General features: G+C 41.5%; 1 long non-coding RNA gene across 1 annotated transcript in view; it reads right to left on the bottom strand.

Moving 5' to 3' along the window:
• Window positions 1–662: 662 nt before the first annotated feature.
• Window positions 663–10,306, bottom strand: part of LOC147823009 (uncharacterized) — a 193,982-nt gene continuing 184,338 nt past the window's right edge. Inside the window, exon 9 of the long non-coding RNA XR_015444861.1 lies at window positions 663–10,301. This is a non-coding gene — a long non-coding RNA (uncharacterized LOC147823009). The remainder of the gene's footprint in view (window positions 10,302–10,306) is intronic.

Here is a 10,306-nt window from a genome sequence, read left to right as displayed (position 1 = left end):
GCCAAGAATAGATTTCTATACCAGAAATATTCCATATAAAAGTGTTTGTTCCCTGTAAGTCTGAGACAAATGCTGTCTCAGTCTTTAGACTGAATAATACACATACCTGCAGACCCCCCCCACACACACACACATTCATACCACAGAGCACACATATGTTGAGTCGGGTCACAGACTGTTGATGTTATGAGGGCCTTTAGCAGTGATATAGATCAGGGTCCTTGTAAAGGGCAAACTCAGACAGAAGGAGGGGAAGGAATTTTAAACCTCTCCCTGCTCCCCAGTTCAAGCATGCTGTAATCCTGACTCACAGACCTGTGTAGTTCACAGGTTTTTTTGTCCCCAAGGCCTCATTTCCTCAGAGGTAAGCTTTCTGAAGGGACACACTACAAGACGCCTAGGCAAGCTGGAGGCCTCCAAGAATCCCAAAGGCTCTGAGCCACAGGAAGTCACCCCATTTGAACACTGGCTCTGGAAATCTCTACCTAAGGATGTGCCCCTTCCTGCTTCAACAAGCCCCTGCCTAGAATCTTCTTTCCCCTGCTGAGGATTAACTGTTCCACATCTTGGGCAGGAAATGAGTTCCTTGCTATTTATTGTGGGAAAATCCTAAAATGAAGTCAATGCAGCAGTAAAGGCCAGATAAGCTGATGTCTCTTTATTAATTCATGAGGCACTCTGCAGTCCACCACTGTCCATGCCTAGATTGATGGAAACTGAAAAAAAATGCAAGTTAAATTATGTCTTTGATAACTCCTGCTTAACTGGCCTGTCAGGGACCAAGAAGATTAAACATCTGTGATTTATTCCCATGTTAATCTCAATAAACACACGCACTCACATGCGCGCGCGCGCACGCACACACACACACACACACACACACACCAGCTAATGAGAAACTGCACCAGACTGCATTGAAAACACAGTTCTAACATTTTCAGCATGGAATCAGAGAAAGGCCAGTGCAGACAGGCCATGGCCATAGGTTCCTTATTCCTTTCTTTATTCCTTCCTTAATTTGTTCATTCAACCTTTCTTCATCAGCTTCTGTCCTAAAAGGGAAAGAGATTCCCAGAGACCTAAAGTTTGTTAATTTCCACCAGTCTGATGATAATTAATCCAAATGTGTTTTTGAGCAATTCCTGACAGCTTCAGCTTTATCTCTCATGGGCAAAACAGGCTGATGAAAACAAGTTCCCTTTTCCAAATTCTTTCCCCAAGAGCAAAAGTTGAAATTGGGGTGCTTAATAATAATAACAGCCACTATCTACTGACTCTATGCACTGGGCGTGACACAGGGTTCTTCGCGTGAATTATCTTAGTGAACATCCATCCAACTTTCTGAAGTGTCTTGTTTACTTTTCTTGTGCTGAGAAAAAATACCAGACACTCAAAGTTAAAGGAGGAAGGGTTTATTTCAGCTTGTAGTTTGTAGGCATTTCAGTCCATAAGTTGGCTGACTCCAAGGCAGGGTAACATGGCAGAGGGGCACTGCAGAGAAGAAACAATCTATGGCAAATAGGCAGGAGACAGTGAAGCAGCAAGCAGCAGCAGCAGTAGCAGGAGCAGCCCGCCTGCCTTCCTTCTTTTCCCCATAGATTGGTGCCACCCATACCCAGGGAGGAGCTTCCATTATCTACATCCCAGCATCACACTTTTAATCCACATTCACACACCCTAATCCAGCCACCTGTGAAACTCCCCACTTACGACCACATGAGGGGCCACATCTAGATAGAAGCCACAACATGAAGGAAGTACAATTTTGCTCTTTTTTCATACTATAAATCTGCTCAGAGAAGTTACACAAAATGCCCAAAGCCAAAGCCCAAAACTCTTAAGGGTTACCTCAGACTGGATTCTCCCAGAAGCAGGTCTGAGACAAAGAATCATGGGCAAGTACATTATTTAGGAGGTGGATCTCAGGAAGCCCTTGTGAGAAAGTAGGAAGATGAGACAGGACATGGAAGAAAGCCAACAAAAGTTTTGTTATGGCAAGGTAGTACTGTGAACAAATGGACCTGGATGCCCTGCAGAGAACTCAGACACAGTGTAAAAGACCTGCCTGTAAGTTTCCTTCCCACAAAAAGTGATGAGGGAGTCGGGGTATTTACATTCCAATCCCATATCTCATTAGTTGATAGCCACAGCCAGGCGACACTCATTCTCTGGCACAGAAAATCAAGGCATATGATAGTCAAATGGAGAATCAAGGTATATGATACAGTCAAGGCGCCAACAGCACCTGCTAGAGCATCCCAAGGTGAAGACACACCACACGTAAAGTCCACAGGCAGGAACAGCCTAGGTTCCTGCAAAGAGAAGGCTCTGGCTAGCAGAGTGATCAATGCAGTGTGGTAGGATCTGCTGCCAGAGAGGCCAGGTTATGCAGGGACATGTGGATCTGGTTAGGGAATCAGCATTTTATTCCAAGTATGGTAGCCATGCCCCACGGAGTTTTGCATCAGGAAAGTGACTTTGATGTGTATCTTCAAATGATCATTCTGGCTGCTGGATAGAGACCAGACCGCAGGGCGCGAGAAGGAAGAGCAGTTAGAAGATGGTGACATTAATCCAAGTGACAGATGTGTTGGCTTGTACTGTGGTAGCATTTTAGCTGTGGTTAAATTTAAGGTACAGCTTAAATTTACACTAGACAATAATTAATAATGGAACAGTTGTGGAGTATAAGTGAAACAGGAGAGTATTTATTGATCTGGAGAAGATTAAAGACATGCAAGTTCAAAGCAGTATGGAGGGAAATTCAGAAATCTAGATTTAATAAGTTATTAAGTCTGAGATACCTATTAGTTAGTATGTTCTTGAGTACAGGGCTCTAGAGTTCTAGAAATCAAAGGAGAGGTCAACTCTAGAGGTCAAAGGAGAGTTTGGGTAAATTGGCTACACTGTGCTGTAACCACCTCCACCTTCCTTTGTGAAATCTCTGAGACTCACAGGTCAGTCTGGCACATAGTGTGGAGCCCTCGCACTGTCTGAAAGAGGCGGTAGACTCAGAAACACAGAGGAAACCTGGGGTGCAGCAAGATCAGTAACTCTGAGCTGAGATGACCCGGAGAAAAATTAGCACCAGGAGATACTGGTTACTATAGTTACTGCCTGGGAACACATTATATGACATGGACAGGGGCTTTGTGTTTTATTTTGGTCCTCAGATGCATGGAGTGGAGTGAATCATATTGCTCAATTCAATGCACCCAATCTTCATTGGACTGTGCAGAAGTCTTCACTGGTTTTCTTGTTATTTCTCCTGGTACCCTGTTTCTGTATCAGCTCCACTTTACCCATAGGGAGCATCTCTAATGTATTAATTAATGTCACTACCTATCTGGACAGCCTTGAAAAATATGCAGCATTGTCTTTAAGTTTGTCATTACAATTCAAAAGGTTATAAATCCCATTTTCACTCAACACTGTGTCAAGATTCTATTTCTATTACTATCTGTGTATCTGCTTTATTTTTACCAACTGCTGAGTACTTTGTAAAAAATAAACAGATACACAGACTGCATTTTCTTTCCCATTCTCCTAAAGAAGGACCTTGGATGCTCCAAACTTCTCCTTCATAAATATTGCTATAAGAGCTAGCATCTTAAAAAATAAATTTTTAGTAGGTAGCCTTTGTCAAGAGTGCAAATTTCCCTTTCACTCTGTTTCTTTCAGAGTTTTTAAATAATGACTGGGTGCTGAACTTTATTAAATGTTTCGTTTGCATCTCCTAAAATGATCCCATTTTTCTTCTTTATCCTATTAATAAACCAAGCCACATTGATAGATTTTCTAATACTTGAACTTTCTTGAATTTCTTGGATAAACACAATTTCCTTGTATGTGTTTTAAAGGAGAGGCTTTAGATTTGACTTGATAACATCATATTTGGGATTTTTTCACATCTATGTTCATAATGAAATGGACCTAATCTTTTTTTCTTGAAAGAAGAGGAAACAAGTATGGGAAACTAGCCAGATAAAATTATGTGAACAGTTTTTCCTTGACTTCTGTTTTTATCTAGCAATGTTTCAAGGTTGGGATTATATATTCCTCAACAGTACTGTATTGTTAAACATAGCTATAAAACTATCTGGAGCTAGGACTTTCTTTGAAAGGGTGACAGCGATTCTACTTCACATTTGTTAAGAATTATAGTTCTGCTAATGTGTTGGGCCACTATTGGCTATTTTATATTTTTTCAGATCTTTATCTAATTCATCTTTTGTTTCATGTTTTTACTCGCGTTCAGTAAGTACATATTGTTCATTTGTATTCCCTCCTTTTCTATGAGTCTTACCAGAGGCTTTATTATTCTTTCTAAAGAACACTTTCAATGAATTTCCTAATGTTTTTCTGTCTCCATTATTGATTTCTGACTTTATTCTTATTTATGTCCTTTCTTCTTTTTTATTTAGGATTACTGTGGGTTTTTTTGAACTTTGTAATTTGGAAGCTATCCTCTCTTATTTGCATTCTTGATTTCTGGAAAATTTATTTACTTTAAGCTATAAATTTACTTCTGAGTATTGCCTTGAACACGACCCATGAAATTTAACACAGTACTTTCAGTGGCATCTACGTCTAAATATTTGTTTCTCTTTTCTTTCTTTTTGTAGTTCCATGCTATTTTGTGTATTTACAAAATTTCTAAAGAAACAGAATTTTTAATTTAATTTAATTCCCTCATGGCTAGAAGTCTTGTGTGTACGATGTTGACTCAAATTTACAACACTTGTAAATTTAAACAAGGCTTCTTTTAAGGCCACTATAGTTTCAATGACCCTTCTAAATTTCACGTTAAAATGTAACAGCCATTGTAACAATATTAAGAGGTAGCTCTCAAGAGGGGACTTGGCCATCAGGAATCGAGTAAGACCATTACCTTGGGAGTGAGTTAGTTATCAGAGGAGCAAGCTCACAAAAGGACAAGCGGTGATTATTCTCTGCTTCTCATGCACCATGCCTTCCCCTCCAACCCGCTCTTATGCTGCAAACTAGAGCCATGTTCTTGGGCTTCCAAGCCTGCACCAAGTAAATTCCTCTTTGTAATCAATTACCCAGCCTGTAGCATCGTACTATAACGACAGAAATAGACTAAGATCAGAGGAGCTAGCACATTTGTTTTTGTTTTTCCAATGTATACAGAAAAAGGAAATAGTTTGTTTCTTGGGATGGATAGAGATGGATACATGAAATTAGTATAATCTTCTGTATCTTTACTATATATTTTTGTCCTAGTTTTTAAGGAGGTGCATCAAAATCTTTAAATATAATTTTTAAAAATAATTTCTCATCCTACCTGTCAGCAGCTTTATGTTTTTGATGTTACATTGTCAGGGGCCTACATGTTCATGATTTTTATACTTCTTAATATATTATTCGTTTTGCCAGTATATAACATCCTCATTTTCTAATATTTTATCCCTCAAATTACTATTTTTATGATATTAAAATTCCTATCCTTACTACTGGTAAATCTTTGCCTATTCTTTCTGCAGTTTTTTTCTAATGTGTACCTTATAAACAATATATTGCTTGATTTTTATCTTTTTAATTCAATTAGAAATTCTTGGTGGCTTTATTAGTAAGTTTATAGTATTTATAACTGTTATAATTCCAATTGACAGTTGTTGCAAATCTAATTTTGCATTTTCATGTTTTCTACTTTGCAAGCCTTCTTTTTATCCCTTCCTTCTTTTATTTAAATGGCTGGACAGAACTTCTCTTGCTAGTTCGCAAGTACGACATTCTATTTGTCTTTTCCTAGGAGTCATTCCTAAGCTATTAAGAATGGTGCATTTTCCCCTATGGATTCCTTAACCTATTGATATATATTTTTTTCTTCATAAAAAGAACCTCAGAGAAATATACAAAATCAAACCAAAGGGACAGAGAGGATGGGTAAAAGGAAGAAGCAAGAGGTCAGTGAAGAACTGAAAAGTGACAGAGAAAGAGAAGTTGACGTAAAGAGTTAGGTCTGAGGTAATGAAACCAAGGACTTCTGCATACATGACACCCATTAGTTCCCTTTACATAATGTCCCCAAGACACTTATTTTTCTGCTCCTGATTGGGAAAACATTTCCAACTATTTAATAATTTCAACTGAGCAGTCACTGTTCTAGGCCCACTTTTGAAGGCCTGGAGACAAGTAACGAACAAGGAGACTGTGCCTGCCTAGAGCTCCCAGAGGATAAGCAGTTCAGGAAGCAATTGCTACAGAGGAGGGGACATGCAGGACACCTGGGAACACTCAGCAGGGAAGAACTTCGCTGCTCTGCAGGAACCAGGAATGCCTTCCTTCCAGGGCTGAGCTTCAAGGACATGACTCCTCCCCCACACAGGCTGGCCTCACCACTCTCACTGTGCTGGCCACAGGCCCTCTCCATCTGGCGGGCTGTGGGCAAAATACTGCAGATGTGGTCACGGCCACGATGCCTGCACGCAGCACAGAGCCAGCCAGGTTCTCTCAGGGCACTGCCCAGGACTCACAAGGTCCCCTCCCTTTCTGTCTCCCCAGCCTGAGACACTGAGTCACTGCAGACCAGTGTCAATGGGAGTGACCGCCCTGTTCCTCAGGCCTGTCCCCTCTCTGCCTCTCTGCCCAGGGCCTCTGTTGTATTTTCTGCATAATCATACTCACTAATTTAGATAAAGTAAGGAAGGACATCTTGGAAGGGATGAAAGCAGTTATTACTGTTTCTAAGAAGCTGTCATAATTGCAGTGAGGCACGCCTCAAACCCATCCACACCGACTCTGACGAGCAGAACATTGGGATGGACACAGGGAGACCATGTGCTCTGGCTTTAGAAACAGTTGCCTGACTTCACCACTCACTGCCGCTGTGACTTGGAGGAGACCACTGAACTTCTCTGCGTCTTGGTCCCCTCCTTTGGAAAGGCACTGTAATAGCTCATTAGGTTAGTGTGAAGATTAAATGGTACACGCGGAGCCCAGAGCCTGGCACTTAATCAGGCCTAGAAGAGTAGCTGCTTGATATTCAAGTTAGAATTAGCATTAACGTTTGGATTAGCTTGGTATTACTATGTTACAGGCTGACCTGGTGGTACTAAGGAAAGAGATAATGTCGCTATTTTCTCAGGTTAGAAGTAAATTTTGGGTAGATGCTGTCTATAGTTAACCACAACATGGCAAAAAAAAAAAAGTGGTTTTCACTATATGTATAATACCCAGCCTAGAGTATTTAATAATTATTTCTAGAACTGGTTTGAACAACATATAAATCTTATTCATAAAGATAACTTTGTAATTAATAAGATTACAACATTTTCTTCATGGACATCTGTTATCCTAAGGTTTGTTTCATTTAAGTATCCAAAACATCTGGTCGTATTTTTATTAACCTGTTCTTGTTCATTTGTTCATCCATTTATTCACTCATTATTTATTCAACAAATATTTCTGGGATGTCTATCAGAAAGACATCTGCACAAAACAGGCATTTGATAAATATTTGTTGAATTTTTAAAAATTATATTACCAGAATCCAATCATACATATGTCTGAATATATTTGTAAATAAAATCAACACTGTTTTACTTTACTTAAACTCTGCAACAAATTAGCTAATCTATAACCAATAAAGTTTTATCTCTTGAAGATGGTTTTAGAAAATTTTCATTCTATTAAACTTTCTAGATTGCTCAAAAGGATTTTTAAAAGTTCAAATTCCTTGTATAGTCATAGTTCTACAAATAGATAAGCTCAGTAAATAATCATTTACATTTCTGAAATAGGAGCAACTCTTTTTTTCTATCTAATCCTCAATTTTTACCTATTTTAATTTCCCATCTACAGGTGAAATGCTCAACAATGATATTAATACTTTCCAAACATTTTCCCTCCATGACTAATCACTTCTGAGTTTACTGAAGGTGGCGTGAATTCTGATTTGCGCAATTTTTTTGTAAGTCAGACAACCAGAATAGACACTTTCAAAGGCAAATGCCGCAAAGGGAGTTGGGGAGATGACACCCTGTCGCCCCACTAAAATGTCTCCCTGAAAAAATCTTACAGGTTGATGAGTTTAATTACCCTTGATTTTCATTCCTGCCTTTTGACAATGCTAAAATCTTCAGGCTATGAAAAATGCTGGTGTTTGAAGTCACAGCAGTAGTCAGAAGGAGAAACCGGCATCTCAGCTGCGCCCTGTCACAGTGCCAGAGCCCAGAGGACCACCGGGGCTGAGCTGTGCTGGAGAACGGCCTCGGGCTTCCTCCATGTGCCGGCCGTGCAGGCCCAGTCGCTCTTCCACCAGAAGCCAACGGCCTATTTAACTATATGCACGGAGAAGTCTTGATATACTGTTCAGGTTTAGCATAATGCATCCTATAATTTAGGATCGTGGATATACCGAAGTAGAGAATATCCGTGGGCACTATGCTGAGTTGAACTGAGCATTCTTTTTGGGGGTGGGGGGAGTCGGGTACCGGGGATCGAACTCGGGTCTTTGCGCTGGCGCAGCAGGCGGCGAAACCACTGAGCTAAATCCCTGGCTCAAACTGAGTATTCTTAAAGTGATACAATGATAGCAGCTCAGAGGTGGGCCAGGGTTAGAGTTGGAGAAAGACGTGATTATCAGGGTGTCGTCTGAGAATGCACAGATGTGTCCTATATTCTGAGAGTGGGGATGGTTGCGTCTGCGCAGATGACTAAATTTCATAGAACTGCTGTGGATGTGGGTCAGTGGTACGGTACTTGCCTAGCACGTGTGACGCCCTAGGTTCAATCTCCAGCACCCACAAAGGTTTTTTTCATAGGAATACAAATATATGCATGTATAAGTGTGCATATAAAAACTAGGGAAATCCATATAAGGTCTGTAGCTGAGTTAAAAGTCTTGTTGTGATGTTAATTTCCTGGTTTTAACAATGCACTCTGGTTGGGGAAGTATCATGAAAGAAACTGTAACTTTTTGTAAGCCCAAGACTATTTAAAAATAAATTTTATAAAAGATATCAACATGCCCTTGTTCACCAATAACTTTTCAAGGACCAAAAGATGAGTGCGAGCTAACTAACCCATTTTGGAGAGCAGAGGTGTAGACACACGCCTTATCTCTGCTGGTGACAGCAAGTGGAAACTGTGTTACTGCACCACACGTGGCTTTGCCATCATGGCCCACATTTCTGCCACAGGTGAATGATGCAGTAGTGAGGTCTGAAAGCGGATGTTTTCCCAGTGTCTCCACTGTATTACAGAGAACTTTGAGGAAGGAGACTTTTAAGCCCAGAAGCCCTGACCCCTGCTCTTGGCTGGTGTCACACCCTGGCAGTGTGGCAGGCAGGGTAAACGTAACCAGCAGGGACCCCACACCTGGGCAGAGAGGCCAACAGGAGGGGAGAGGCCTGGTAGCCATATCACGCTTCTGAGCAAAGCTGGGGTACTCAGCCTGTTTGGGGAGTCATGCATATGTGTGGGGGATGCGGCCTGAGTGACGTTTGAATAACATGTGAAGTAGAGTCACAGGATGCTGGCCCTGAGGGCAACGCTTCCATCTGTGGGTGAAAGCAGATTTCAAATCAACACGGGGAACTGTCCGGCAAGCCTTCTTTGGTAAGTAACGAGTTCCTAGACACGGGAAAGAGCAACCTAGATCCAGTGACCACCTGTTGGGGACACTACCAGGGGACCTAGACTAGGATCCATCACACTCCGAGAGGATGACAACAACGAGGAGGACACTGGGAGTGGGGAGCCCTGATGTGAACCTAGAGTCCTGAGTGGTCGCCCCACTGTTTTACTCCCTTGGTATTTCCCAAGCTCCTCCACTCTTCAGTGGTTCATGATGTTCCAACAGAAGCCTCACTTTCCCAGCAGGCCGGAAGCGTGGCACCAGGGCCCCAGGGTCAGGAGGAAGCTCCGCAAACATCTGCAGCCAGCCAGATGGCCGCGCTGATGTGCCCACAGCGAGAAGCCAGCCTGCCGGTCTGTTCAGAGTCCTCTCGCACTGAGAGTCCATATATTTCATGACCCCCGCACTTCCTGGCACAGCCTCCCCGCAGCGGTGATTCATTTCTCTTCTGCAGCTTTGCCAGCGTTCAGGTTTTCTACTTAGTTCTCAATGAACTAGCTATCATAGTTATAGCTCCCTAGAAAATGTCATACAGTAACTCTGTCAGGGTTTTTACTTGCTTGGATGGATCATTTTATTTCAGCAAGGTGTTTTATTAGCTTGGAGAGTCATGAATCACTTCAAAGGTAGATGAAAGATGACCCAATACATACACTTTCATAGGGGATGTTGCTCCTTCCATTGAAGATCGTGACTCCTTGA

The sequence above is a fragment of the Heterocephalus glaber genome, unplaced genomic scaffold (genome assembly GCF_053883595.1).
Source record: "Heterocephalus glaber isolate CG9 unplaced genomic scaffold, H.glaber_assembly_v1.0 deba00001606, whole genome shotgun sequence".
Classification (NCBI taxonomy): Eukaryota; Metazoa; Chordata; class Mammalia; order Rodentia; family Bathyergidae; genus Heterocephalus; species Heterocephalus glaber.
This window is presented reverse-complemented; position numbering and strand designations above follow the sequence as displayed.